We start from the raw sequence: 27,227 nt of genomic DNA, 5'->3' as shown, positions 1-27,227 counted from the left end.
ATAAATAATTAGAAAGTACAGGAAAATACAATGAATTGAAGGAAAATTTATTTCTCATCATCTAACTACTATTAATATTTTTAGCAAACTCTTAATTGAAGAATAGAATACTATAGAAAGTTAAAAATCATAGTTCTGAAACTCAATAAATTTTTTAAATGAACACCCATATCATGAAACAGAACACTGCTGTTACTCCAGAAGTTTATTTCATGCCTCCTTCTAGGCAGTAAGCCTTGTAACCAGTAACACCAGAGCTTAGTTTTGTCTATTTTGAACTCTCTCTCTATATAATATATAAATAAAAATAAATGTATTTATATATGTATGTGAAATCACATGGAATGGTTTATCTTATGTATGGTTTCTTTAGCTCAAAAATACTTTTGCAAGATTTATTCATATTGCATGTAGTTGTAGTTCACTCATTATCATTTTGTAGTTTTTCATTGTATGTACATGGCACAATTTATTTATCCATTCTATGGTGAATGATCATTGAGTTATTTACATCCCTTACAGGGATATTAAGCATAAGATTTCTGTAAACATTACTGTGTATACCTTTTGCTGAACAGAATGTATGCCTGTTAGGTATATACCTAGGATTGGGATTGCTACATTTTATGGTATGCATATATGTAAACTTTATAGATATTTTCAAACAGTTTATCAATGTGGCTATGCCAATTACACTCTCACCAGCAACATATGAGCATTCCAGTTGATTCACATACTGATGTTTTAATATATTTTTCACAGACTATCTCCAAGTTGATGTTTACAATTTTTGTAACTCAATAAAATTGGGTTCATATGGTATACAGAGATTTGAATATTGCTCTTTAAATTCTTTATTTAACATTAAAACATCCCTATATTATTATTATTCAGAAAGATGATTGATTGTTAATTGAGCTGGAAAATATTTTATCGTAAGGTTATTTCCATCACTTGCAGCTCTTTTCTGAGCTTTACTTTCCTCAACTATACAATAGAGATAGTTATATTGCTTTTTAGAATTTTTGCAATTTTGTAAAGACATCTAGGTGGGGTTTTCATAATATATGGAATACAATAGATGCTCAACTATTAGGTTAATGCAAAAGTAATTGCGGGTTTTACCATTACTTTTAATGAAAAAAGCCACACTTATTTTTGTACCAAGGTAATAATTAGTTTCTTTCACATTCTGGCACTATATTCATTTCCTTAATGGAGAATAGTTTAAATACAGTAATTTGATCTTCCTTAATTTCTTTCATTAGAGTTTTATGGTTTTCTGCAAATAGATCCCCTACATATTTTGTTAGATTTATACTTAAATATATAATTTTGGGGGGTGCTATAAATGATATTGTGCTTTTAATTTCAAATTTCAATTTTTCATTGTTGATATGTAGGAAAATAGTTGACTTTTGTATATTAATCTTATATTCTTCAACCTTGCTTATTAGTTCCTGGAGGTTTTTGTTGTGATTGTTGTAGATCACGTGTAATTTCATAAATAGACAATCATGCCATTTATGAACAATTTTACTTTTTCCTTCCCAATCTGTATACCTTTTATTCTCTTGTCTTGTTTGCACTAGCTGGGTCTTCCAGTATGATGTTGAATAAAAATGGTGAGAAGGAACATGCTTATGTTTTCCCCAGTCTTAGTGGTGGAAACATCCAGGTTCTCATCATTAAGTGTGATATGTTTGCTGAGGTTTCTTTGTAGATATTGTTTATCGAGTTAAGGAGATTCCCCACTGTTCCTACTATGCTGAGACCTTTTATGTGGTGTTGGATTGAATGAATGTTGGATTTTGTCAAATGCTTTTTCAGCATCAATTGACACGATTACATGTTTTTTCCTCCACAGCCTGTTGACGTAGACTAACTTAATTGATTTTTGAATGTTGAACCAGCCTTTGCACATATGTAATAAATCTCATTTAGTCGTGGTTTATCATTCTTCTTATTTATCATTGGATTATATATAAAATATCGTATCTAATATTTTAAAATATAGTCTGTAATTTCCCCTTCCTGTAATATATTTATGTGATTTTGTTCTTAAGGAAATGGTGGCCTCATAGAATGATTTAGAAAGTGTTCCTTCTCCTTTTGTTTTTTGAAGAGATTATAGAGAATCAATTCATTAAATGTTTGGTAGAAGTCACCAGTGAAACCATTTGGCCCTAGTGCTTTCCTTCTTTTTCTGCCTTCTCTGGTTTTAAGTAAACATTTTATATAATTCTATTTTGTCTCCTCTCTTAGCATATCAATTATACATCTTTTAACAAGTTTTCAGTGCTTGCTCCAGAGTTTTCAATACAAATATATAATTTATATAAGTCAACTTTCAAATAACACTACGCTGCTTCATGGGCGGTGAAGATACCTCCCCCTAGAGTATTCTCAATTCCCCTTCCCTGTCTTATAACATATCTGTCATGCATTCTACTTACGCATATATTATAACAGCTCAATACATTCTTAGTATTATTACTTGCACAGATATCTATTTGGTGATTTCCTTTCTTTTAGGTGTACAACTAGCTGTGGAATTGCTGGATCATATGGTAGTTCAAGTTTTAGTTTTTTGAGGAACCTTCAAACTGTTCTTTATAGGGGTTGTACTAATTTACATTGTCAAATGAGGTTTCCTTTTCTCCACATTCTCACCAGCATTTGTTATTGTCTGTCTTTTGGATAAAAGTCATTTTAACTGGAGCAAGATGACATCTCATTGTAGTTTTGTTTGCTATCATGTAGATAATATCTCATTTGTAGTTCTGATCATCAATCATGTTGAGCACCTTTTCATGTACGTATTTGCCAATTGTATGTCTTCTTTTGAGGAATGTCATTCAGATCTTTCACCTATTTTAAAATTGGATTATTAGGTTTTTTCCTGTTGAGTTGCTTGAGCTCCTTATATATGGCAAATATTTTTTCCCATTCAGTTGGTTGTCCCTTCACTTTGTTGATTGCTTCCTTTGCTGTGCAGAAGCTTTTAAATTTGATGTGATCCCATTTGTCCGTTTTATTCTTTGGTTGCCTGTGCTTGTTGGGTATTACTCAAGAAGTCTTTGCCCACTCCAATGTCCTGGAGAGTTTCTTAAATGTTTTCTTGTAGTAGTTTCATAGTTTGAGGTCTTTGGTTTAAGTATTTAATCCATTTTGATTTCATCTTTGTATATGGCAAGAGATAGAGGTCTATTCTTCTGCATATGAATATCCAGTTTCTCCAGCACCATTTATTAAGGAGACTGTCTTTTACCCAACATATGTTCCTGGCACCTTTGAGGTCACTGTAGATGTATGGATTTATCTCTGGGTTCTCTATTCTGTTCAATTAGTCTATGTGTCTGTTTTTATGCCAGTACTATGCTGTTTTGGTTGCTATAGCACTGAAGTATAATTTGAAGTCAAGTAATGTAATTCCTCCACCTTGTTCTTTTTGTTCAGAATAGCTTTGTCTATTCTGGGTCTTTTGTGGTTCCATATTCCATATAAACTTTAGGATTATTTTCTCTATTTCTGTGAGTAATATCATTGGCATTTTGATAAAGACTGCATTGAATCTGTAGATTGCTTCGGGCAGTATGGACATTTTAACAATATTGATTCTTCCAATCCACTAACATGGAATATCTTTCCATTTTTTGCTGTCCTCTTCAATTTCTTGAATCAACGTTTTATAGTTTTCATTGTAGATATCTTTCACTCTTTTGGTTAAGTTAATATCTAGGTATTTTATTTTATTTGTAGCTATTGTAAATAGGATTACTTTCTTGACTTCTTTTTCATATTGTTTGCTCTTGGCATATAGAAATGCTGCTGATTTTTATATGTTGATTTTGTGTCCTGCAGCTTTACTGAATTTGTTGATCAGTTCTAAAAGTTTTTTGATGCAGTCTTAAGGTTTTTCCAAATATAGGATTATATTATCTGCAAACAAAGACAATTTTACTTCTTTTCCAATTTGGATGTCCTTTTCCTGGTCTGACTGATCTAGCTGGGATTTCCAGTAACATGTTGAATGAGAATAGTAAAGATGGGCTTCCTTGTCATCTTCCAGATATTGCAGAAAGGCTTTCAGTTTATCTCCACTGAGTATGATTATAGCTGTGAGTCTGTCATATATGGGTTTTATTGTGTTGAAGTATTTTTTGTACCCGGTTTTTTGAGGGTTTTATCATTAAGGGATGCTGAGTTTTATCAAATGCTGTTTCAGCATCAATTGAAATGATCATATGGTTTTTGTCCTTTGTTCTGTTGATATATCACATTGATTGATTTGTGTATGTTGAACCACCCTTGCATACCTAGGATAAATCTCACTTGGTCATGATGGATGACTTTTTAATGTGTTGTTGCTTTAGTTTGCTAGTATTTTGGTAAGAATTGTCACATCAATGTCCATCAGGGATATTGGCCTGTAGTTTTCTTTTTATCTGTGTCTTTATCTGGTTTTGGTATCAGGATAATACTGGCCCTGTAAAATGAATTTGGAAGTATTTTATCCTCCTTTATTTTTCAAAATAGATTGAAAAGGATTGGTACTAGTTCTCCTTTAAATGTTTGGTAAAATTCTTTCATGAAGCCATCAGGTCCTGGGCTTTTCTTTGCTGAGAGACTTTATTATGGCTTTGATCTCATTACTCGTTATTGGTCTGTTTGGGCTTCAGATTTATTCATGGTTCAATCTTGTTAAGTTGTATGTGTCTAGGAGTTTATTCATTTCTTCTAAGTTTTCCAATTTTTTGGCATATAGTTGCTCCTACTAGCCTCTAGTGATCCTTTGAATTTCTGTGGTATCAGTTGTAATATGGTCTGGCTCTCTATTCCACCCAAATGCCATCTTGAATTGTAATCCAAATTGTAATCCACATGTGTTTGGAGAGGGACCTCGTAGGAGGTGATTAGATCATGGGGGCAATTCCCCATGCTGTTCTCATGACATTGAGTGAGTTCTCACAAGATCTAGTGGTTTTATAAGCGTCTGGCATTTCACCTGTTTTCACTAATTCTCTCTCCTGCTGCCCTGTGAAGAGGTGCCTTTCACCATGATTGTAAGTTTCCTGAGGCCTCCCAAACCATGCGCACTGTGAGTCAATTAAACCTCTTTTCCTTACAAATTACCCAGTCTCAGATATTTCTTCATAACAGCATTAGAATGGACTAATACAGTAAATTGGTACCACAGAGAGTGAGGTACTGCTATAAAGACACCCAAAAATGTGGAAGCAACTTTACAACTGGATAATAGGCAGAGGTTGGAATAGTATAGAGGGTTCAGAAGAAGACAGAAAAATGTGGTCAAGTTTGGAACTTCCTAGAAACTTGGAGGGCTCGGAAGACAGAAAGACGTGGGAAAGTTTGGAACTTCCTAGAGACTCGTTGAACAGTTTTGACCAAAATGCTGATAGTGATATGGACAATGAAGTACAGGCTGAAGTGGTCTCAGAAAGAGATGAGAACCTTGTTGGGAACTGGAGTAAAGGTCTCTCTTGCTATGCTTTAGCAAAGAGACTGGAGGTTTTTTGCCCCTGACCTAGAGATCCGTGGAACTTTGAAGTTCAGAGAGATGATTTAGGGTATCTGGTGGAAGAAATTTCTAAGCAGCAAAGCATTCAAGTCATGACAGAGCATAAAAGTTTGGAAAATTTTCAGCCTAATGATACAGTTGGAAAGAAAAACCCATTTTCTGGGGCAAAATTCAAGCTGGCTGCAGAAATTTGTATGAGTAATGAGGAGCCAAATGTTAATCACTAAGACAATGGGGAAAATATCTCCAGGACATGTCAGAGACCTTCATGGCAGCCCTTCCCATTACAGGCCTGTAGAATTAGGGGCAAAAATTGTTTTGTGGGCCTGACCTGGGACCCACTGCTCTATGCAGCCTCAGAACATGGTGCTCTGCATTCCAGCTGCTTCAGCTACAGCTGTGGCTAAAATGGGCCAATGTACAAGTTATGCTGTTTCTTCAGAGGGTGCAAGCCCAAGGCCTTGGTGGCTTACACATGGTTTTGGGCCTGCAGGTACACAGAAGTCAATAACTGAGTTTTGGGAACCTCCACCTAGATTTCAGAGGATGTATGGAAATGCCTGGATGTTCAGGCAGAAGTCTGCTGCAGGGGTGAGCCCCCATGGAGAAACTCTGCTAGGGCAATGTGGAAGGGAAATGTGGGGTTGGTGCCCTCACACAGAGTCCCCACTGGGGCACTGCCTGTTGGAACTGTGAGAAGAGAGCCACGGTCCTCCAGACCCCAGAATGACAGATCCATTGACAGCTTTCACTGTGTGCCTGGAAAAGCTGCAGGCACTCAATGCCACCCATGAAAGCAGCCAAGGGGGGGTGTTTTACCCTGCAAAGCCACAAGGGCAGAGCTTCCCAAGGCTGCGGGCACCCACCTCTTGCATCAGTATGTCCTGGATGTGAGACATGGAGTCAAAGGATCATTTGGGAACTCTAAGGTTTAATGACTATCCTGTTGGATTTCAGACTTGCATGGGGACTGTAGCCCCTTTGTTTTGGCCAATTTCTCCTATTTGGAATGGGTGCATTTATCCAATGCCTGTACCCCCATTATATCTTGGAAGTAACTAACTTGCTTTTGATTTTACAGGCTCATAAGTGGAAGGGAATTGCCTTGTCTTGGATAAAACTATAGACTTAGTCTTTTGGGTTAATGCTGAAATGAATTAAGACTTTGAAGAACTATTGAAAGGCATAATTATGTTTTAAAATGTGAGAAAGATGAGTTTTGGGAGGGACCAGAGGCGGAATAATATAGCCTGGCTCTAAGTCCCCACCCAAATCTCATCTTAAATTGTAATCTGAATTATAATCCCCATGTGTTGGGGAAGGAAACTCGTAGGAGTTGATTAGATCATGGGGGCAGTTCCCTCATGCTGTTCTCATTATAGTGAGTGAGTTCTCATGGTATCTAGTGGTTTTATAAGCATCTGACCTTTCCCCCAGCTTGCACTGATTCTCTCTCCTGCCACCCTGTAAAGAGATGCCTTCTGACATGATTATAAGTTTCCTGAGGCCTCCCTAGTCACGTAGAACTGTGAGTCAATTAAACCTCTTTTCTTTATAAATTATCCAGTCTCGGGTATTTCTTCATAGCAGCATGAGAATGGACTAATACAAGTTGTAATGTCTCCATTTTCATCTCTGATTTTATTTAATTTTTACTCTTTCTTAGTCTAGCTAAAATTTTGTTAATTTTGTTTATCTGTTCAAAAATAGCAACATTTTGCTGATCTTTCTTTTTTTGTTTCAATTTCATTTATTTCTGTTCAATCTTTATTATTTCTTTTCTTCTACTAACTTTCAGTTTTGTTTGCTCTTGCTTTTCTAGTTAAGATTCATCATTAGGTTGTTTATTTGAATGAAGTTTTTCTACTTTTTTGATGTAGGTGCTTTTTGCTGTAAACTTTCCTCTTAGTATTGCTTTTGCTGTATCTCATAGGTTTTGCTATATTGTATCCCCATTTTCATTTGTTTCAAGAAATATATAATATCCTTCTGAATCTCTTCATTGACTTACTAGTCATTTAGGAGCATATTGTTTAATTTTAATGTTTGTATGGTTTCCAAATTCCTCTTTTTATTAATTTCTAGTTTTATTCCTTTGTGGTCAGAGAAGATAATTGACATAATTTCAAGTCTTTGCAATTTTTTAAAGACCTTTTTTTTGGCCTAACAGATGGTCTATCCTTGAGAATGATCCATGTGCTGAGGAGAAGAGTGTGTATTCTGAAGCTGTTGGTTGAAATGTACTGTAAACATTTATGGGATCCATTTGGATATACTGCAGATTAAATCAGTGTTTCTTTGCTCATATTGTGTCTGGATGATCTGTCCAATGCTTTATGTGGGTTGTTGAAGTCTCCAACTATTATTGTATTGGGGTCTATATCTCTCTTTAGCTCTAATAATGTTTGCTTTATATATGTGTGTGTACCAGTGTTGGGTACATGTGTATTTACGATTATGATATTCTTTTGCTGAATTGACCCCTTTATTATTGTATAATGACTTTGTCAACTTTAATAGTTTTTGTCTTGAAATCTATTTTGTTTGATATGAGTATAGCTACTCCTGCTCTTTTTTGTTTTTTATTTACAGGGAATATCTTTTTCCATTATTTTATTTTCAGTTCATGTCTCCTAATGATTAAGTGTGTTTCCTTTAGGCACTAGATCATTGGGCCTAATTTTCAAAATTCATTCAGCCACTCTATGTCTTTTTATTGGAGAATTTAGTTCACTATTTACTTTTGATGTTACTGTTGATAAATAAGTATATTTCTGACATTTTGTTGTTTTCTGTTGTTTTGTGGCATTCTCTTCCATCTTTCCTGTCTTCCTCTTAGTGAAGGTGATTTTCTTGGGTGGTATGTTTTAATTTCTTGCTTTTTAAATTTCTGGCTTTTGTATATGTGTATCCATTGTATTTTTTTGATTTGAGGTTATTATGACACTTGCAAATAATATTTTTAAATCATTATTTTAAACTGATGACAAATTAACAACTGATTACACAAACAAGCAAAAAGAAAACACTAATAAAAGCTCTATGATTTAACTTCATCCTCCCACTTTTTAACTTTTTGTTCTTTCTACTTATATTTTATTGTACTGTGTCTTGAAAAGCTGTAATTATTATTCTGATTGGTTCATACATGAGTAGATTGATGACAAATTTACACTGATTCCATAAAGAAACAAGCAAAAAGAAAAAACTAATAAAAACTATATGATTTAACTTCATGCCCCCACTCTTTAACATTTTGTTCTACACCCTCCCAAGACTAAACCAGGAAGAAGTTGAATCTCTGAATAGACCAAAAACAGGCTCTGAAATTGAGGCAATAATTAATAGCTTACCAACCAAAAAAAGTCCAGGACCAGATGGATTCACAGCCAAATTCTACCAGAGGTATAAGGAGGAGCTGGTACCATTCCTTCTGAAACTATTCCAACCAACAGAAAAAGAGGGAATCCTCCCTAACTCATTTTATGAGGCCAGCATCATCCTGATACCAAAGCCTGGCAGAGACACAACAAAAAAAGAGAATTTTAGACCAATATCCCTGATGAACATCAGTGCAAATATCCTCAATAAAATACTGGCAAACCAAATCCAGCAGCACATCAAAAAGCTTATCCACCATGATCAAGTGGGCTTCTTCCCTGGGATGCAAGGCTGGTTCAACATATGCAAATCAATAAATGTAATTCAGCATATAAATAGAACCAAAGACAAAAACCATATGATTATCTCAATAGATGCGGAAAAGGCCTTTGACAAAATTCAACAACACTTCATGCTAAAAACTCTCAATAAATTAGGTATTGATGGGACGTATCTCAAACAATAAGAGCTATTTCTGACAAACCCACAGCCAATGTCATACTAAATGGGTAAAAACTGGAAGCATTCCCTTTGAAAACTGGCACAAGACAGGGATGCCCTCTCTCACCACTCCTATCTAACTTAGTGTTGGAAGTTCTGGCCAGGGCAATCAGGCAGGAGAAAGAAAGAAAGGGTATTCAGTTAGGAAAAGAGGAAGTCAAATTGTCTCTATTTGCAGATGACATGATTGTATATTTAGAAAACTCCATCGTCTCAGCCCCAAATCTCCTTAAGCTGATCAGCAAATTCAACAAACTCTCAGGATACAAAATCAATGTACAAAAATCACAAGCATTCTTTTACACCAATAACAGACAAACAGAGAGCCAAATCATGTGTGAACACCCATTCACAATTGCTTCAAAGAGAATAAAATACCTAGGAATCCAACTTACAAGGGATGTGAAGGACCTCTTCAAGGAGAACTACAAACCACTGCTCAATGAAATAAAAGAGGACACAAACAAATGGAAGAACCTTCCATGCTCATGAATAGGAAGAATCAATATCGTGAAAATGGCCACACTACCCAAGGTAATTTATAGATTCAATGTCATCCCCATCAAGCTACCAACGACTTTCTTCACAGAATTGGAAAGAACTACTTTAAAGTTCATATGGAACCAAAAAAGAGCCTGCATTGCCAGGTCAATCCTAAGCCAAAAGAACAAAGCTGGAGGCATCACGCTACCTGACTTCAAACTATACTACAAGGCTACAGTAACCAAAACAGCATGGTACTGGTACCAAAACAGAGATATAGACCAATGGAACAGAACAGAGGCCTCAGAAATAATACCACACATCTACAGCCATCTGATCTTTGACAAACCTGACAAAAACAAGGAATGGGGAAATGATTCCCTATTTAATAAATGGTGCTGGGAAAACTGGCTAGCCATATGTAGAAAGCTGAAACTGGATCCCTTCTTTACACCTTATACAAAAATTAATTCAAGATGGATTAAAGACTTAAATGTTAGACCTAAAACCATAAAAACCCTAGAAGAAAACCTAGGAAATACCATTCAGGACATAGGCATGGGCAAGGACTTCATGTCTAAAACACCAAAAGCAATGAAAACAAAAGCCAAAATAGACAAATGAGATCTAATTAAACTAAAGAGCTTCTGCACAGCAAAAGAAATTACCATCAGAGTGAACAGGCAACCTACAGAATGGGAGAAAATTTTTGCAATCTATTCGTCTGACAAAGGGCTAATATCCAGAATCTACAATGAACACAAACAAATTTACAGGAAAAAAACAAACAACCCCATCAAAAATGGGCAAAGGATATGAACAGACACTTTTCAAAAGAAGACATTTATGCCACCAACAGACACATGAAAAAATGCTCACCATCACTGGCCATCAGAGAAATGCAAATCAAAACCACAATGAGATACCATCGCACACCAGTTAGAATGGTGATCATTAAAAAGTCAGGAAACAACAGGTGCTGGAGAAAATGTGGAGAAATAGGAACACTTTTACACTGTTGGTGGGACTGTAAACTAGTTCAACCATTGTGGAAGTCAGTGTGGCGATTCCTCAGGGATCTAGAACTAGAAATACCATTTGACCCAGCCATCCTATTACTGGGTATATACCCAAAGGATTATAAATCATGCTGTTATAAAGACACATGCACACGTATGTTCATTGCGGCACTATTCACAATAGTAAAGACTTGGAACCAATCCAAATGTCCATCAATGATAGATTGGATTAAGAAAATGTGACACATATACACCATGGAATACTATGCAGCCATAAAAAGGATGAGTTCATGTCCTTTGTAGGGACATGGATGAAGCTGCAAACAATTATTCTCAGCACGCTATCGCAAGGACAAAAAAACCAAACACTGCAAGTTCTCACTCATAGGTGGGAACTGAACAATGAGAACACTTGGGCACAGGGTGGGGAATGTCACACTCTGGGCACTGTTGTGGGGTGGGCGGAGGGGAGAGGGATAGCATTGGGAGATATACCTAATGTAAATGATGAGTTAATGGGTGCAGCAACCAACATGACACACATATACATATGTAACAAACCTGCACTTTGTGCACATGTACCCTAGTACTTAAAGTATAATAAAAAAACACTTTTTGTTCTTTTCACTTATATTTTATTGTACTGTGTCTTGAAAAGTGGTAATTATTATTTTTGATTGGTTCATAGATGAGTAGTTTACATGCCACAATTACAGTGTTATAGTATTCTGTGTTTTTCTGTGTACTTACTACTATTAATTAGTTTTGTACTTCTTGTAGGACAGGTCTGGTGTTGATGAAATCCCTCAGCTTTTGTTTGTCTGGGAAAGTCTTTATACCTCAGGCTGTTAAGGATATTTCCACTGAATATACAACTATAGGATAAAAGTATTTATTTTCCTTCAGCACTTTAAATATGTCAAATGTGTTATGCTACTCTCTCCTGGCCTATAAGGTTTCGCTGAGAAGTTTGCTGCCAGGTGTATTGCAGCTCCATTCCATGTTCTTTGTTTCTTTTTTCTTGCTGCCTTCAGGATCCTTTCTTTATTCTTGATCTTTGGGAGTTTAATTATTAAATATCTTGAGGTAGTCTTCTTTGCATTAAGTCTGCTTGGTGTTTTAAAACCTTCCTGTACTTGAAAATTGATATCTTTCTCTAGGTTTGGGTAGTTCTCTGTTACTATCCCTTTGAATAAACTTTCTATCCCTGTCTCTCTTTCTACTTCCTCTTTAAGGCCAATAACTCTTAGTTTTCCCACTTTTGAGGCTATTTCTAGACATTGTAGGCGTGCTTCATTGTTTTCTATTCTTTTTCCTCCTCTGACTATTTTCAAGTAGCCTGACTTTAAGCTCACTAATTCTTCCTTCTGCTTTATCAGTCCTACTGTTTTGATACTAATGCATTTTTTAATATGTCAATTGCATTTTTCAGCTCCAGAATTTCTGCTTGATTTTTTAAATTATTTCAATCTCTTTCTTAAGTTGATTTGATAAGATTCTGAATTCCTTCTGTGTTATCTTGAATTTTGCTGAGTTTCCTCAAAACAGCTAGTTTTAATTCTCTGTCTGAAACATCACATATCTCTATCTCTCCAGGATTGGTCCCTGGGGACTTATTTAGTTTGTTTGTTTTCCTGGATAGTCTAGATGCTATCCAATTCATTGTTGCCTGGGCATTGAAGAGTTAGGTATTTATTGTGGTCCTTTGAGTCTGGGCTTCTTTGTACCCATCCTTCTTGTAAGGTTTCCCAGGTATTCAAAAGAACTTGGGTGTTGTGATAGAAGTTTTTTGTCACTGCGCTTATATCTGCATTAGGGTGTTACAGTAGGTAGCTAGTCAGACATGAGCAGAGCAGAAGAGGGCTTCCCCAACCACCCTCTACACACACACACCCAGAATGTCAGGCAACCATCAGGCGATGGTCAGGTGGTTGTTAACTGTCTCTCTAAAATAATAATTGGTCACAGCCAGCACCAGAGAAAGGCAGTCTTCTAATAATCTGAAACACCTGAAACTGGTGATCAGCAGCTTTCCAATAAGATCCCAGGAGTTGGCCAAGTAGGCTCAAGCATGTACATTAAGAGGCAAAATAGCAGAGTTTAACTGGTATATGACCTTCTAGGAATATTCAGCTGGTAAGGGAAGGACGACTCAAGTGAGAATGCATACAACTCCAGTAAACACATTGTGCATGCATACCTAACAAGTGCTAGCAGACCACTGCACATACAGACAGCTCATCCCAAGAGAAGAATCAAGGGAGAAGAGATGCAGACCCCGTAAGTATGTCAACATATAAAACCCCAAGTCAAAAGGTCAAATGGTGCACTTGTCTTTCAAGTTGCCCTCTTGGCCCTCTTCCAAGTGTACTTTACTTTCTTTTCATTCCTGTTCTAAAGCTTTTTAATAAACTTTCACTCCTGCTCTGAAACTTGCCTCAGTCTATTCTTCTGCCTTATGCTGCTCAGTCAAATTCTTTCTTCTGAGGAGGTAAGAACTGAGGTTTCTGCAGATCCATACAAATTTGCCACTAGTAACAAAGTGGTACCCCAAGCTTAGTAATGCTGTGGGTCTTGCAGACTCACAGAGGTTCCACATTGGTAGTCTTTTATATGATTCACAAGAATTCTCTGGATTACTAAGCAGACTCTTATTCTTTTCCCTTTCTTTCTCCCAAACATATGGAGTCTCTCTCTGTGCTAAGCTGCCTTAAGCTGGGGGAGTGTGCTGCATGCACTGTGGCCTGTGTTGGGTCATATCTGAAGCTAGCACAGCACTGGTTCTCACCCATAGCCATGGCAACCATTGTCTGGCTATCGCCTATGTTTACTCAAGGTCACAGGACTCTACAATCAGCAGGTGGTGAAGCTAGCTAGGTTTGTGTCCTTCCCCTCAGCAAGTTCCCATGAATGCCTGTCAGGTTCAGAAATGCTGTCTGGGAGGTAGGGCCTGTCATTGGACACCCTAGGAATCTAACTGGTGCCCTATTCTACTGCGGCTGAGCTGACACCCATACAGTCTTGTGGCACCCAAGCAACAAGACAAAGTCCTTCCCACATTTTTCTCCCCTTTCCACAAGCACAGGAATCTATACCCATGGCCACCACCACACCAGACTGGTGTTGTGTACTACCTGGCTGCTGCTCAAGGCCCAAAGGCTCTTCAGTGAGCTTGTGGTGAATGTTGCCAGGCCTGGGACTCTTCCTTCAGGGCAGCTGTAATCCCTCTGGCCAAGGGCAGGTCCAGAAATGCCATCCAAGAGCCAAGGCCTGGAATCAGAGACCCCAAGAGCCCACTTTGTGCTGTATCCCACTGTGTACAAGCTGGTGCCTGAGCTGCAAGACAGGGTCTCATTTACTCTTCCTCCTCCTTTTCTCAAGCATAAAGAGTCCCTTCCAACAGGCACCATAGCTGGGAATGTGCTGGGTCACACCTGAAGCTAGCATGTTTCTAAGTCTCCCCCAAGGCTCACAGCAAGAACTGCCTATGTATCGCTGCTGACTATCCAGGGCCAAGGACTCTTTAGTAAGCAGTCATACAGTCAACTGCCAGACTATATTCTTCTTATCAAGATAGCAGGTTCCCTTCTGGCCCAGGGTATGTCTAGAAATGTTGTCCAGGAAGTAGAGCCTGGAATGAGGGCCTTAGGACTCTGCCTGGTACCCTATCCTACTGTGGCTGAGCTGGTTTCCAAGTTGCCAGACAAAGTCCTCTTTACTCTTGCCTCTCCTTTCCTGACATGGAGGGATGGAGACTCTCCTGGAGCTGCGAGCCACATTGTCTGGAGTTGGGGAAAGGGCAGTGCAAGCACTCCCTCGGCTGTCTGCCCTGGTGTCTCACTAGATATTGTGCCCCCCAAGTTTACTGGCTCCAAGCCCAGCACAGCACCAAGATTTGCCCAGGAATGGCAGTCCTTGTGGCCTAGACTGCCTTCAAGTTTATTTAGGACCTCATATCTGTTTAGCCTGTGGAGGTGAGGCTTGCAAGAACTCAGGTTCCAAGCACTGGGATGGGTAATTCTCCTTTTGCTAGGGTTGGCCTAAATGTTGTCTCCATGGGTGCCAACTAATTTCTACCTGATATTGCTTTCTGCTGTGAAAGGGCAGCACTGAGTTTCAATGCAAAGTTCCACCACCACTGTGCTCTCACTCTCCCAAGTGCCCAGATTCTGTCTGTGTGCCATGCAGTCACTGGTGGGGATGGAGGAGGGGTGACATTGGCAATTCAAGACTGTCTTTTAGCTGGGCACAGTGGCTGATGCCTGTAATCCCAGCACTTTGGGAGGCCAAAGTGGGAGGATTGTTTGAGCCCAGGAGTTTGAGACTAGCCTGGGCAACATAGTGAGACCCCCATCTCTACAAAAAATAAAAAAAAAAAAATGAGCCAGCCATTGTAGCACGCACCTATGGTCCCAGCTACTCAGGAAGCTGAGGCAGGAGGGTCACTTGAGCCTGGGAAGTTGAGGCTACAGTGTGATTGTGCCACTGCACTTCAGTCTGGGTAACAAAGTGAGTTTCTGTCCCCAAAAAAAGACCATTTTTTCTACCCACTTTAATGCCTCTTTCAGGGATGTGAAGTTAAAATAAAGTACTATGATTGCTCATCCGATGTTTGGTTCTTATGACGGTGATTTTTAGGGTAGATAGTTGTTCAATTTGGTGTTTCTGCAGGGAGGATGATTGGTAGAGGCTCCTATCTGGCCATCTTGCTCTGCTTCCACTTCAGATATTTTGCTTTATAGTCTTTTTGCGTTTCACTTTGGGAAGTTTCTATGAACATATCTACAAGCTTGCTGATTCTTTCTCAAGCCTGTCTAATCTACTGATGAGCCCATTGAAGGCAGTTTTTTGTTTCTATTTTTGAATTTCAGCATTTCTTTTGGATACTTTCTTAGTTTCCATCTCTTTGTTTATGTTACCCATCTGGTTTTGTGTGCTGTTTACTTTTGCCACAAGAGCCCTTAACATATTAACAATAGTTATTTTAAATTCCCTGCCTGATAATTGCAAAATCTGTGCTGCCTCTGAGTCTTATTCTGATACTTGCTTTATCTCTTCAGACTGTTTTTTTTCTTACTTCATAGCATGCTTCGTAATTTTGTTGAAAGTTAGATATAACGTATCAGGTAATAGAAACTGAAGTAAGCATCTCTTCATTGTGAAGGTTTATGTTAATCTTACTAGGAGTTAGGTCATGTTTAATGTTTGCTATAGCTATAGTATGAAAGACTTTGATTTCCTCTAATGTACTTACGTTTGTCTTCCTTATTGTCTTTGGGTTTTCTTAACAACTCTGTCTTAAACTGAGTCTGCATCTCACAGTTCTTTCAGCTGTTTTTCACCATTATTATGCTACAGTCCTGTTGAGGAGTGGTAAAATGTAGGTGAGGGGACACATTCAGTAATCCTATGATTCAGTGTTAGTCTCTTAGTGGGCCTGTGTCCCTGGTCTATAACCATTGTAAGTGTTTATTAGCTTCTCCTCTTGCCCGCCCTGTCCCACTGAGTCATTAATTAGGTGAGCTAGAGAAGGCTGGAGTTATGTAATTGCCCTAATTGCTCTTCTCTCAGTTCAGATAAGGCTCTATTCAAGTCTGTTTCCTATACTTTTCCTTATTTTGAAGTATGCCCAGAACGTTCTCCACAGCAACTGAGAGCCTATACTGAATAGGCTTCAGTTGTGGAGAACGTTCTGGGCATATTTCAAAATATGAGAAGAGTTATCTCCTCTCCTTGACATTGCTAGGTGTAGATTTGTTGTTGTTAGCATCTTACCATGAGAACCTGATGCAGTTCCTGGAGTTAATACCAATGATGTGGGGCCCCTAGGACTGTAAATCCCCGGAATTTCTCACTTTCACGCTAGACAAAACTTAGCCTCCAGCAATTCATCCAAGTTACTGGTTAACCATTTCTACTAGCCTGCTCCTCCAGGTAAGGTGATGCCAGCTGTGATTTTCTTTATTAACCTGCTTCTGCAGATTTTACTATGGTAGTTTGCCCTGAGATCTCAATTCTCTGGTGAGTTCAAGAAAAGTTGTTGAGTTTTCATTTGTTCAGCTTTTTCCTTATTGCAAGGATGGGAGTGGTAACTTCCAAGCTCCTTACATGTCAGAGCTGAAACTAAAGTCCACACAGTAATTACATTTATTGTTTCTTTTAAATTTTATAGGAGAGCTTGCTATTTTAGGCTTTAACTTGGATTACCACAGGTTTGCCTGGGTCCTGGTTGTACCAGTTGTAAATATGTTAAAGCCTACAACTTATTTTAATACCCGCTTTCAATCTCGAAGTTTCTCAATTTTAGTGGAAATAATATGGTTACCCCTGCAATTGAAACGGAAAGTTCCCTGATTCCCCTCTCAACTCCTCTTTTCTCTTTCTCTGCCATGTGTTCTGCTGTCCATCTGTTTGCTTCTTCATCTCCTCACCTGCTGGTCTGCGGGTCTGCCAGTCTGCCTGGTCTGCTCTAGAGCTTGGGGTTTGGGGTTTATATGGGGCAGGATAGGGGATGTGGTGGACCAAAAGACAACTTTTTGGGTTTGGAAAAAGAAATACCTGTTCTCATTTAGGGCTGCAGGTATCCAGGCTTGAGGGTGGGGCCTTTGTTGGGAACCGCCCTCTTTTACCCAATATTTCCCTGTCTCCTGTCCGTATCACAATGATACCCTTGGGAATAATTAAAGACTTATGTGACAAAGGTGGTTGCTTTTGATTCTTGCACTTGACTGGTTTTTTTACTGGAAAATCATACACCACTTTTTCCTTTCTTTCTTTAGTATCTCTCCCTTCTCACCATTTGTTTTCCTTTTCACTTTTGTTCTTTTCACAGGTACCCCCAATGTGGTAACTAGAATATGTTCTCTGTGACAATTAAGGCCCTTTGTGGTCATATAATTTAACCATCAGGACTGAGATTTGAGAATGACTGTTTTAACATGACTTAACTGTTTGTTCCAGGAATTTTTTTATCTAGGAATATATGACTTGTAAACTAGTAAGTAATTTCACTGTTTGCTTCAGGAAATTACTAATTTATTTAGGAAAATTATTATCTCACTTGGTCACAGTGCTTGCTTATCCAAAAGAGCTTACTTATGAAGACTCAAGACCGTTTTCTTGATAAGTCTGTTACAGTTTATCGTTAATTAATTTGCTTAATCCTAACAAGTTGTCCTCCTTGAAAAGATTTGAAAGGTGTCCTCCTTGAAAAATTTGCTTGTTTGAGCACAGACCTCAAAACCCTATGTGTATATATTCTTTTATGCAGATATGCGTATATATACATATATTCTTTTATGCCCTACCTCTTCTGAGAACTATGAAGATTCACTTTAGATTATTTTTTATCTTGTTGCAGTAGGTTTAATCAACTTAGTTTTGCATGATCACAGGTTATTTGCATGTTCTTGAACTCTTGATAGTATTAGAATTTCTGGGGCAAGTACATTGATTATACTCCATTATAATCCTGAAAACACTGGATTGTCCCAAAAAAAATAAATTGGATAGAAAAGGCAGGCAAATTTTTTCTTTGCTTTTTGTTACCTGCTTGTACATGGCCCAGATTCTTATTCCACCAAGTCCCATAACAAGCCATTAATTCTAACACTATTCCTATGAATTAAGAATATTCTTATCTCAACTCCACAGGTGGAGAACTAGGAACAGAGGCTAATAGACTTGTTTAAGGTCACTAAGTGAACCAGTATCCTGGCTGGCTGGGATATAGACCAGGTCGCTTGACTCTCAGCCCCATGCTGTGTGTACCAGATGTGACACCATTCTGCTCTGCCATCAATGAGCTATTGACCTTGCTTCCTTCTTAGCTGGCAGAGGTCTACTCTGTGTGCTAACGTCAGTTCTGCAGTTTACACCTTGAATTACTTTTCTGCATGGCCAACTTTGTAGTGTTGCAATATTTTCAGGGTATGGCAAAACATGGTGTAAAATAATCTTTTAAAAATTGACATAGGATAGGGAGGAAGAAGAATTCTTAAAACATACTGAAACTTACAATGTAATAGAAGAAAAAATCAAATGGATTTCAAAACTGAGCTTTTTTAAATGGCTAAGATCTACATAGCCAAGCACACATTGCATATTTTAAAAGAAAAATAGCTAAATTAAGTTTTCTTCATATCCTGGGGTAGCTAATAAGTCTTAAGTTATACTGTAAATACAACGTCCTTCATGTAAACTCATTTGATTTAGGCAGGATATCCTTGAATTACAACTTCTATCCATCTCCATTCTGGCAATGTGTCTCCAAAAATGCTGTGAATTGAAATAGTTTTTCTTTCAGTGGGTTCTACTTTCTTTTGCTTTATATCTCCTTTCATCATTCATTACAATAGTATTTACTACAAAACTGCCATCATGATTTACTTCTCTGTAGGCCAAATCTGATTAAATAGAGTGTTATTAAGGTCTACTGAGGACTTAATCATTCCTATTTACCTCAAAAAGTATAAACAGGTTATAAATGTCACTTTCCAAAAGTTTCTGAAACTTTTGTGAGGGGTCATTAGAAAAAGATCTCAGGGATCCATAAGTGAGTTACTCACTTAAGAAGAGAAGATCCAACGAATCCTGGGTAACTGCTTGCCAGCTGAAAAAAGCATATGGTAACCCCTTTACACAGAACTCAATTAGGACATAATCATGTAACTTGTTACAGAATTCCTGGACCCTCAAATCGTTGACCCCTAGTATTTTAAAGGGAAACACCAATTTTTCCTCAATCTCTTTTCTTAACACTTCATGAAGAACTTTTTAAAAATATTTTACTGCTTATTTACGGAAGATACATGAAATTCTTGGACAGTATATATGTGAATCAGAGATAATCTCTGGATAAAGGGATTTGGAAAGTGGCCATTGGAATAGGAGATAGAAAAGAATTTTTCTTGAATAAATCCACAGGAAGGATAGCAATATTAGGCACTAAGTTAAAAAAGTAAACAAAGTGTCTGGGTTGAGCCAGGCACCTGTATTAGTTAGGGTTCTTTGGAGAAATAGAACCAATAAAATACACACACACATACACACACATACATATAGATATGTATGTATGTATGTATCTATGTTTATATATAGGCAAAATTTTTTCTTTAGTTTTTATTGCCTGCTTGTACCTAGCCTTCTATATACTTAGGGAGAGAGAGAGATGTATGAGATGTATTATGAAGACCTGGCTCATGCAATTGTGGATGACAAGTACCACAGTCTGCTATCTGCGAGGTGAATATCCAGGAAATCCAGTGATGTAATCAGTCTGGGTCTGAAAGCCTTAGAACCAGAGAAGCCAATGATGTAAATCCTAGTCCGAGGGAAGGAGAACATAAAATGAGATGTCCCAGCTTAAGTGATGAGACAGGAATAAAACGAAGAAATCTCTCCTTCCTTTGCCTTTTGTTCTATTCAGGACCTCAGCGGATTAGATGATGCCATTCGTGTTGAGAAGGGCAATCACTTCGCTGAATCCCCTGATTCAACTGCTAATCTTATCCACAAACACTCTCACAGACACACTCAGAAACGTGTTTACTCTGGGGACCCTGTGGCCCACTCAAGTTGACACATAAAATTAACCACCACAAGTCTACTCCTTGTCAACTGAGCACCCACATACATCTCTTAAACCATACTTAATCTCCAAATGAGGACAATAATAAGGTCATAATTCCACCTAACATAATACAACTATCCTGTGTACAACTAAAAACACACTAACTCTTTCTCCAGAAGAGGAGGTAAATTTCTTTTCTTTTCTTTTTTTTGTGAGACTGAGTTTTGCTCTTGTCACTAAGGCTGGAGTGCAATGGTATGATCTTGGCTCACTGCAACCTCCACCTCCCAGGTTCAAGCAATTTTCCTGCCTCAGCCTCTTGAGTAGCTGAGATTACAGGCACCCACAACCATGCCTGGCTAATTTTTGTATTTTTAGTAGAGACTGGGTTTCACCATGTTGACCATGCTGGTCTCGAACTCCTGACCTCAAATGATCTGCCGCCTCGGCCTCCCAAAATGCTGGGATTACAGGTGTGAGCAACCGTGCCTGGCTGGAAGTAAACTTCTTGAGTGATGTTTTATATTCCTTTTAATATCCTGTAATGTAAATACTGTAATATAAAATCAACAATTTTAGATACTATGATATAAAATAAATACATGTTATGTGAAAGGAGAATTAGAAAGAAAACAAACATACTGATTTGACTGGCTCTGTGTCCCCAACCAAATCTCATCTCCAATTGTAATCCCCACATGTCAGGGGAGGGACCTGGTGGGAGGTGATCGGATCATGGCAGCAGATTTTCCCTATGGTGTTCTCATGACAGTGAGGGAGTTTTCATAAGAGCTGATGGTTTTAAGTGACAATTCCTCACTCCTTCTCTCTCTCTCTCCTGCTGCCATATTAGACGGGCCTTTGTTTCTCTTCACCTTCTGCCATGATTGTGAGTTTCCTGAGGCCTCCTCAGCCATGTGGAACTGTGAGTCAATTAAACTTCTTTCCTTTATAAATTACTCAGTCTCAAGTATTTCTTTATAGTAGTGCGAAAACAAACTGGTACAGATACAGACACATATATATATATATATACACACACACACACACACACACAAATGGAGATGTATTATGAGGAATAGGCTCACATGATTCTTAATCTGTTTGGGCTGCTGTAACAAAGAATTATAAACTATTTATCAGAAATTTGTTTTCATAGAAATGTATTTCTCACAGCTCTGGAGGCTAGAAATCCAAGGTCAGGTTGTCAGCAGGTTTGGTGCCCACCAAGGCCTCTCTCCTTGGCTGATTTTTTTTTTTGCTGTGTCCTCAGACAGTCTTTTCTCTGTATGTGCATCGCTGGTGTCTCTCTGTGTGTCCAAATTTTCTGTTCTTATAAGGACCCCAGTCAGATTGGATTAGGGCTCACCCATGTGATATCATTTAAACTTAATTACCTCTTTAAAAGTCCTGTCTCCAAAAACTGCCTCATTCTGAGGTAGTGGGGGATAGAGCTTCAACATATGAATTTGCAGTGAACACAATTAAGTACATAACAAAATATGACAGATCTCTGAAAGGTAACATGGACTCTTACTTTTTATCTTATGTATTTTTATTTCCTTCTTATTCTAGATGCAGTGTAGCATAACAACTAAATGCATGGCTCTGGCGCCAGCCTACTTGCATTCATTCTTTGCCATGCTACTTACTAGGTTTGCAACCAAAGGCAAATTGCTTGACTTCTCTGTATCTCAGTTTCCTTGAATGTGAAATGGAAATGGAATTTTCAGTAATAACTACCTCATTGGATTGGTGTGAAGTTTAAATGGATGAATACATATAATATACTTAGTTGCTGGCACGCAATAAACATTCAATAAGTGTTAAGTATGAAGAATAATAATTTCTGGCCATAAAATATATATGATACTTATACATATTAGTGCTATAAATAAATATTTGTATTCTGTAGAGATGTATCCATTTTTCATTAAATGGCATAATCAGAAAGATGTATAAATTTAAGGTGACTATCCCAGCTATAATTTGTGTCACTTACTTTTCACATATTCACATACAGCATACATCTGTCTGACCATCTGTGTTTCTAAAATAACTCCAGTGAGATTTCAGACACCTAATATTGTTAATAACAAAAACTCCATGTGTCTTTTACATTTGTGTGGGTGATAATTCTATACTTTAGTTTGCTGTATTAAATTCACCCTTAATCTAGTTTTTGGTATATTTTTAAACATGGGTTAGCCCTTTTATTTTTTCTTTATAAAGACATTATCATCATTATCTCACTCATCTTCACAAATTCTAAATAATACGCAAAAAGGAAAAAAAATTTAAATGATAACTATTTTATGTGTGTGCTTTTATATACAGTACCTTTCACCCATAACGATGACCTGCTAATAGTCAAAGCCAATGAACTGTGTTCGGTCATTAACTAATTTATTGAAAGCAATGTCTCTGCATCACTTTTTTTTCTTTTTACTAACACACATAGCATTTGCTCTTTGCCTAGCCCTGCTATAAGAAATTTCCATTTATTAAATTATTTAGTTTTCAGAACAGCCCTATAGAGTAGGTGTATTATTCCCGTTTTACAAAAGAGGAAAGTTAGGCACAAAGAGATTAAGTTACTTGCCCTTCAGGGAGTACATAGTGGGGCCATCATTAGGCCTAGGCACTCATAGCTGCATTTTCCTTCTGGACACTTTTTCTTTTATTGGCTTACAGAATACCACTCATTTCTAACCTTTCTGGCCACTCAAATAAAATCCTTTATTAAATCTCTCTCTTTCCATGAAATGCAGCTTAAATATTGTAGCTTCTCACAGTTCTTAGAATGTTTGTTTTCTCTCTTTAAACTCCTACTCATTCTAGGATTGAGGTACAATCTAAACAGTGATAATCTTACATTTATACTCTAGAGCCATCTTTTCCCTGAAGTGAACATATATTTCCAACCACCTACTCAGCACCTCCAACTTGAATGCTGAGCATGTGCAAAAGTGAACTCTCCATTTGCCTCGCTCTTCCCATATTGCTCCTCCTCCTTCAGTTCCAATTCCTAAGCCTCCTAGTGGACTCTTCCAACTCCCTCATTTCATGTGCGCAATCTGCAACCAAGTTCTATTGATTCTAGCTCCAAGTAGCTCCTTAATCTTGCCCCTTATCTCAAATCTAGTAGGTGGGTGCTGATAGATTTTCTGTTATCTTTTCATCCATTAATGACTTTTACTTACTAAAAATTATCATTTGACCATTGTGTAGTCAACTTATGCTAGTATTCTCTGCAGCTTGAAACATTTCAATCATTCCTTTGCCTTAATTTTCCCAATATCCCAAACCTGAGCCAGGATTTTATTTCATTACGTAGTTTTCTGGTTTTTATTTGCTAGAAAGGAATCGAGTTTCTTTTTCATCACAAGTAAGTATCTTGATCTTCTGCAAGATCAAGATACTTTGAAGATCAAGCTTTTTGCAGAGTTTTAAAAAATAGATGAGATTTTTGTTTCCTCCCTCAGCAGTAACCACTACACAAATAGAATGCAAAGAGATAAAGAACTTTCAAGAATGGCCTGGTATATTTTCCTTTGGGCTAGTTCCTTGATCTACAAATTCTTTGGGAAGAATGTTAATTTCATTGTCTATTATCTCTCACCTCAACTTTTACAACAATCTTCAAACCTGTTTCTCTCTTTCTTCACTCTATATAATCTTCCTAAAAATTAAAACAAAACAAAACAAAACAAAAACCAAAACGCTCTATTGGCCACTGGATTAGGTGAAAATCTTTCAGAATGGCTTGCAGGGTCTTGGACAAGTCAGCTGAAAAATGACCTCTTCAGCTTCCTCTTCCTCTCCCTCTCTTCACCTTCCTCTTCCTCTCCCTCTCTTCATCATATCCCTTAAATTCAAGCCACAATAAATTCTAGCTCCATGCACAGCTCTTCTTTCTCTAATGCCATATACTCCATTTGTATCTGAAAACACATACATTTCATTAAGACTTGACCCTGACCGGACATCTGGATGCTCCTCCTTGATGTCTGTCACCACCCACCCATCATGTTTCCCAGGGCAACCCTGCCCTGCCTTGCTCTGCCCCTGATGAATGGGCAGGTCTCATGAGTAATTTTCATCATCTGGCTCTTTGTCTCTGACACTTTTCTTATAATTGCTGAACTCCCAACCTCTTGTTTCTAAAAATGGATTTAGATTTTTTGACTTGAACTTCACTGCTAATTTTTAGATAGGATTTGACTTCTGACTTTGTCCCCAGGCATGTGAGATAATCACCCCACAGGATGGAGCCTTGACCCCAGACTCAGTCACCTTTCCAGACACTCCTATAAATCCAAAGGCCCCTTAAGGGAGGGATCATACAGTCTGTTAAACATCTTCTTGTTTCCCTCAGAAAGAACTGGTCACTGCCTCCTTGGCACTTCCATGATTGTTCTCTATTTATATTTCTAATATTTCTATCTTGTGGTTATATTGCAATAATAATACTTGAGAGCACATTCTCAGGTATGAGGAGTGTAACTTGGCACTTCTGTGCCTCCAGTTCAGTGCTCCTCCTATAGCCCCTAGTATCGCTTTTACTACTTTGTGCCCTCTTCCCCTGACTTGAGTATGCCTCTGCTTTCCTCAACTTGCACCTGTGATTCTTCTTCAGAGTATGCCCTTGAACTACTATCCCTTTGCCCAGAAGCCCAGAGAACTGGTGGTGCCTGGGAACTACATTCATCCCAGGTGGCTGTTAACCAATGACTGAATGGTGAGAGAGTCTCAATCAAGGGACAGGACCACTCTTGAGGCATAGGCTAAAGCTATTCTGTATAGGACTTTGCCTAAAGCCTTACTTGGCTTCTTTCCCCTCCATGCCCGGCTTCCCTCTCTCCCTATTGGTTTTTCTCAGGAGTACTTCCCTAGTGATTCATTTGCATGGAGCTTGGTGCATGGTCTACTTCTAGAGAGCTTGATCTAAGAATACCACTTAATCTCCCTTTCATGTCCGTTTTGTTTGGTTACAGAAAAAGTATTCCAGGTAGATTCTAAGTAAATGTAGTCACTTCAGATAAATTTCAATCAATTCAGAATTTTCACAGAATCTCTCCTCCTTTCTCCATAAATTACAGTAGGGCAATCATGGTGGTGGTGATGTTTTTATAGTTTCATGAGGAATTATGTCCATCTGGCCCCAGTTGTCAGAATCTATCCTGTGGCATATTATATTACACCCAATTATCTATTTCTGTGTTTGTTCTTATTACTATGGTTAAAGCTTTAAAGTGCCCAGATCTTTTTCTCCTTCTCCTGCTCCTCCTCCTTCTTTGTTCTAAGCACTTAGAATAGGGACACTAACTGTTCAGTGAAAGCACTGAATACCTTTGTGAGCTAGTCATTATCATCCTAGTTTTACAGATGTAAATGAGGCTCAGAGAGATGAAATAATTGAGGCAAAGGAAGATAATTGATTAATAGCAGAACTTGAATGAGATCTTCTGACTTGATATGAATTTTTCCACACCACCCTTCCTCAACTTCCTCTATACCATCCTCCAGATCCTATGACTGTGTCATTATGCCTGATTTTCAAGGGAAAGTCCTGTGTATAGTGACCTCAGCCACAGAAAGTTAGTCACAGACATCTTCTTGTAGGCTTTTTAGAGAACGGAAGAATCATTGCAAAGCCTTTGTCACTACTGAAAATAAAAACCAGAATTTTCCTGATCAGGCTTCCTCCTCAAATATGAACATTAATTAACACTTTTCTTTCCTTCTTGGAGAAACTGTGCACACCTTTAAGCTTTCATTGAAAACCTACCTATAATAATACTAAGCATCAGTTTTTATATCATTTTTATCTGTTTGGTAAGCAATCTACAATTTACTGGGAGGGAGGGGTCCAGCCATGCTAGAAGGAAAGTATTGTGTCTTTAGGGAAGGTGTGTATTTGAATCAGAAAGAAGACCAATTAATAATGGAAATATCCCATGATGCAATGGAAGAAATGTACTCTAGGGGGGTTTGATGTAAGGACAATGCTTTTAAATTATTGATATTACAATGAGCAAGAAAGTCTGAGCACAATACTCTTTTTTATTCCCACCAATTCTCACTCTTGGGAATTCAAGAAATTAGATCAGGTGGTATCTTACAGGGATCAAAAGGCATCTCTCATATCTCAGAGGACCAGAGGTGGCATGACCCCTTATTCCTATGCATGTGTGCAGGTGCCTGGACTGTCCTATTGTAACATGTATCTGTGCTGAGCTGTGTGAGCACAGAAGCTGCACAGATACTGCTACCTAGCAGGGGGGAAGAACAGTGAAGTTTGAAAGGCATGATTTAGTTAATATGCTACACTCTGCCTCTCAGGCACTTGGGGGCACATCTTTTGTTACTCTGGCTTATTTCTTCTGACAAGGGCATGATTTAGCAGTTTGTTAGGGAACAACATTACCATTTAGTGGAAGAGCACTTTCCGTTTTAAAACTTTTAACTTAAATTAATGTCATCTAGAGTATATTTGTTTTAACCTATTGACTCTTAGCACTTAAACACCTTAGGCAAGATCCATCTGTATGTACAGAACCTGAAATCATTTGCAATTTGGTGATGTGTCTCATTCATGCTTGAATGCCATTATGAATTAAATACAGTAGTACCATCTTATATTCCATTTTGAGATCTTAAAGTTGACATTTACTTGTTGCAAGCAAATTCCATGCAAAAATTGGCATAGTATACTCTCTAGCTTACA

This window comes from Pongo pygmaeus, chromosome 1 (genome assembly GCF_028885625.2).
Source record: "Pongo pygmaeus isolate AG05252 chromosome 1, NHGRI_mPonPyg2-v2.0_pri, whole genome shotgun sequence".
Taxonomy (NCBI): Eukaryota; Metazoa; Chordata; class Mammalia; order Primates; family Hominidae; genus Pongo; species Pongo pygmaeus.
The sequence above is the reverse complement of the archived record's forward strand: the minus strand, read 5'-3'. Positions refer to the sequence as shown.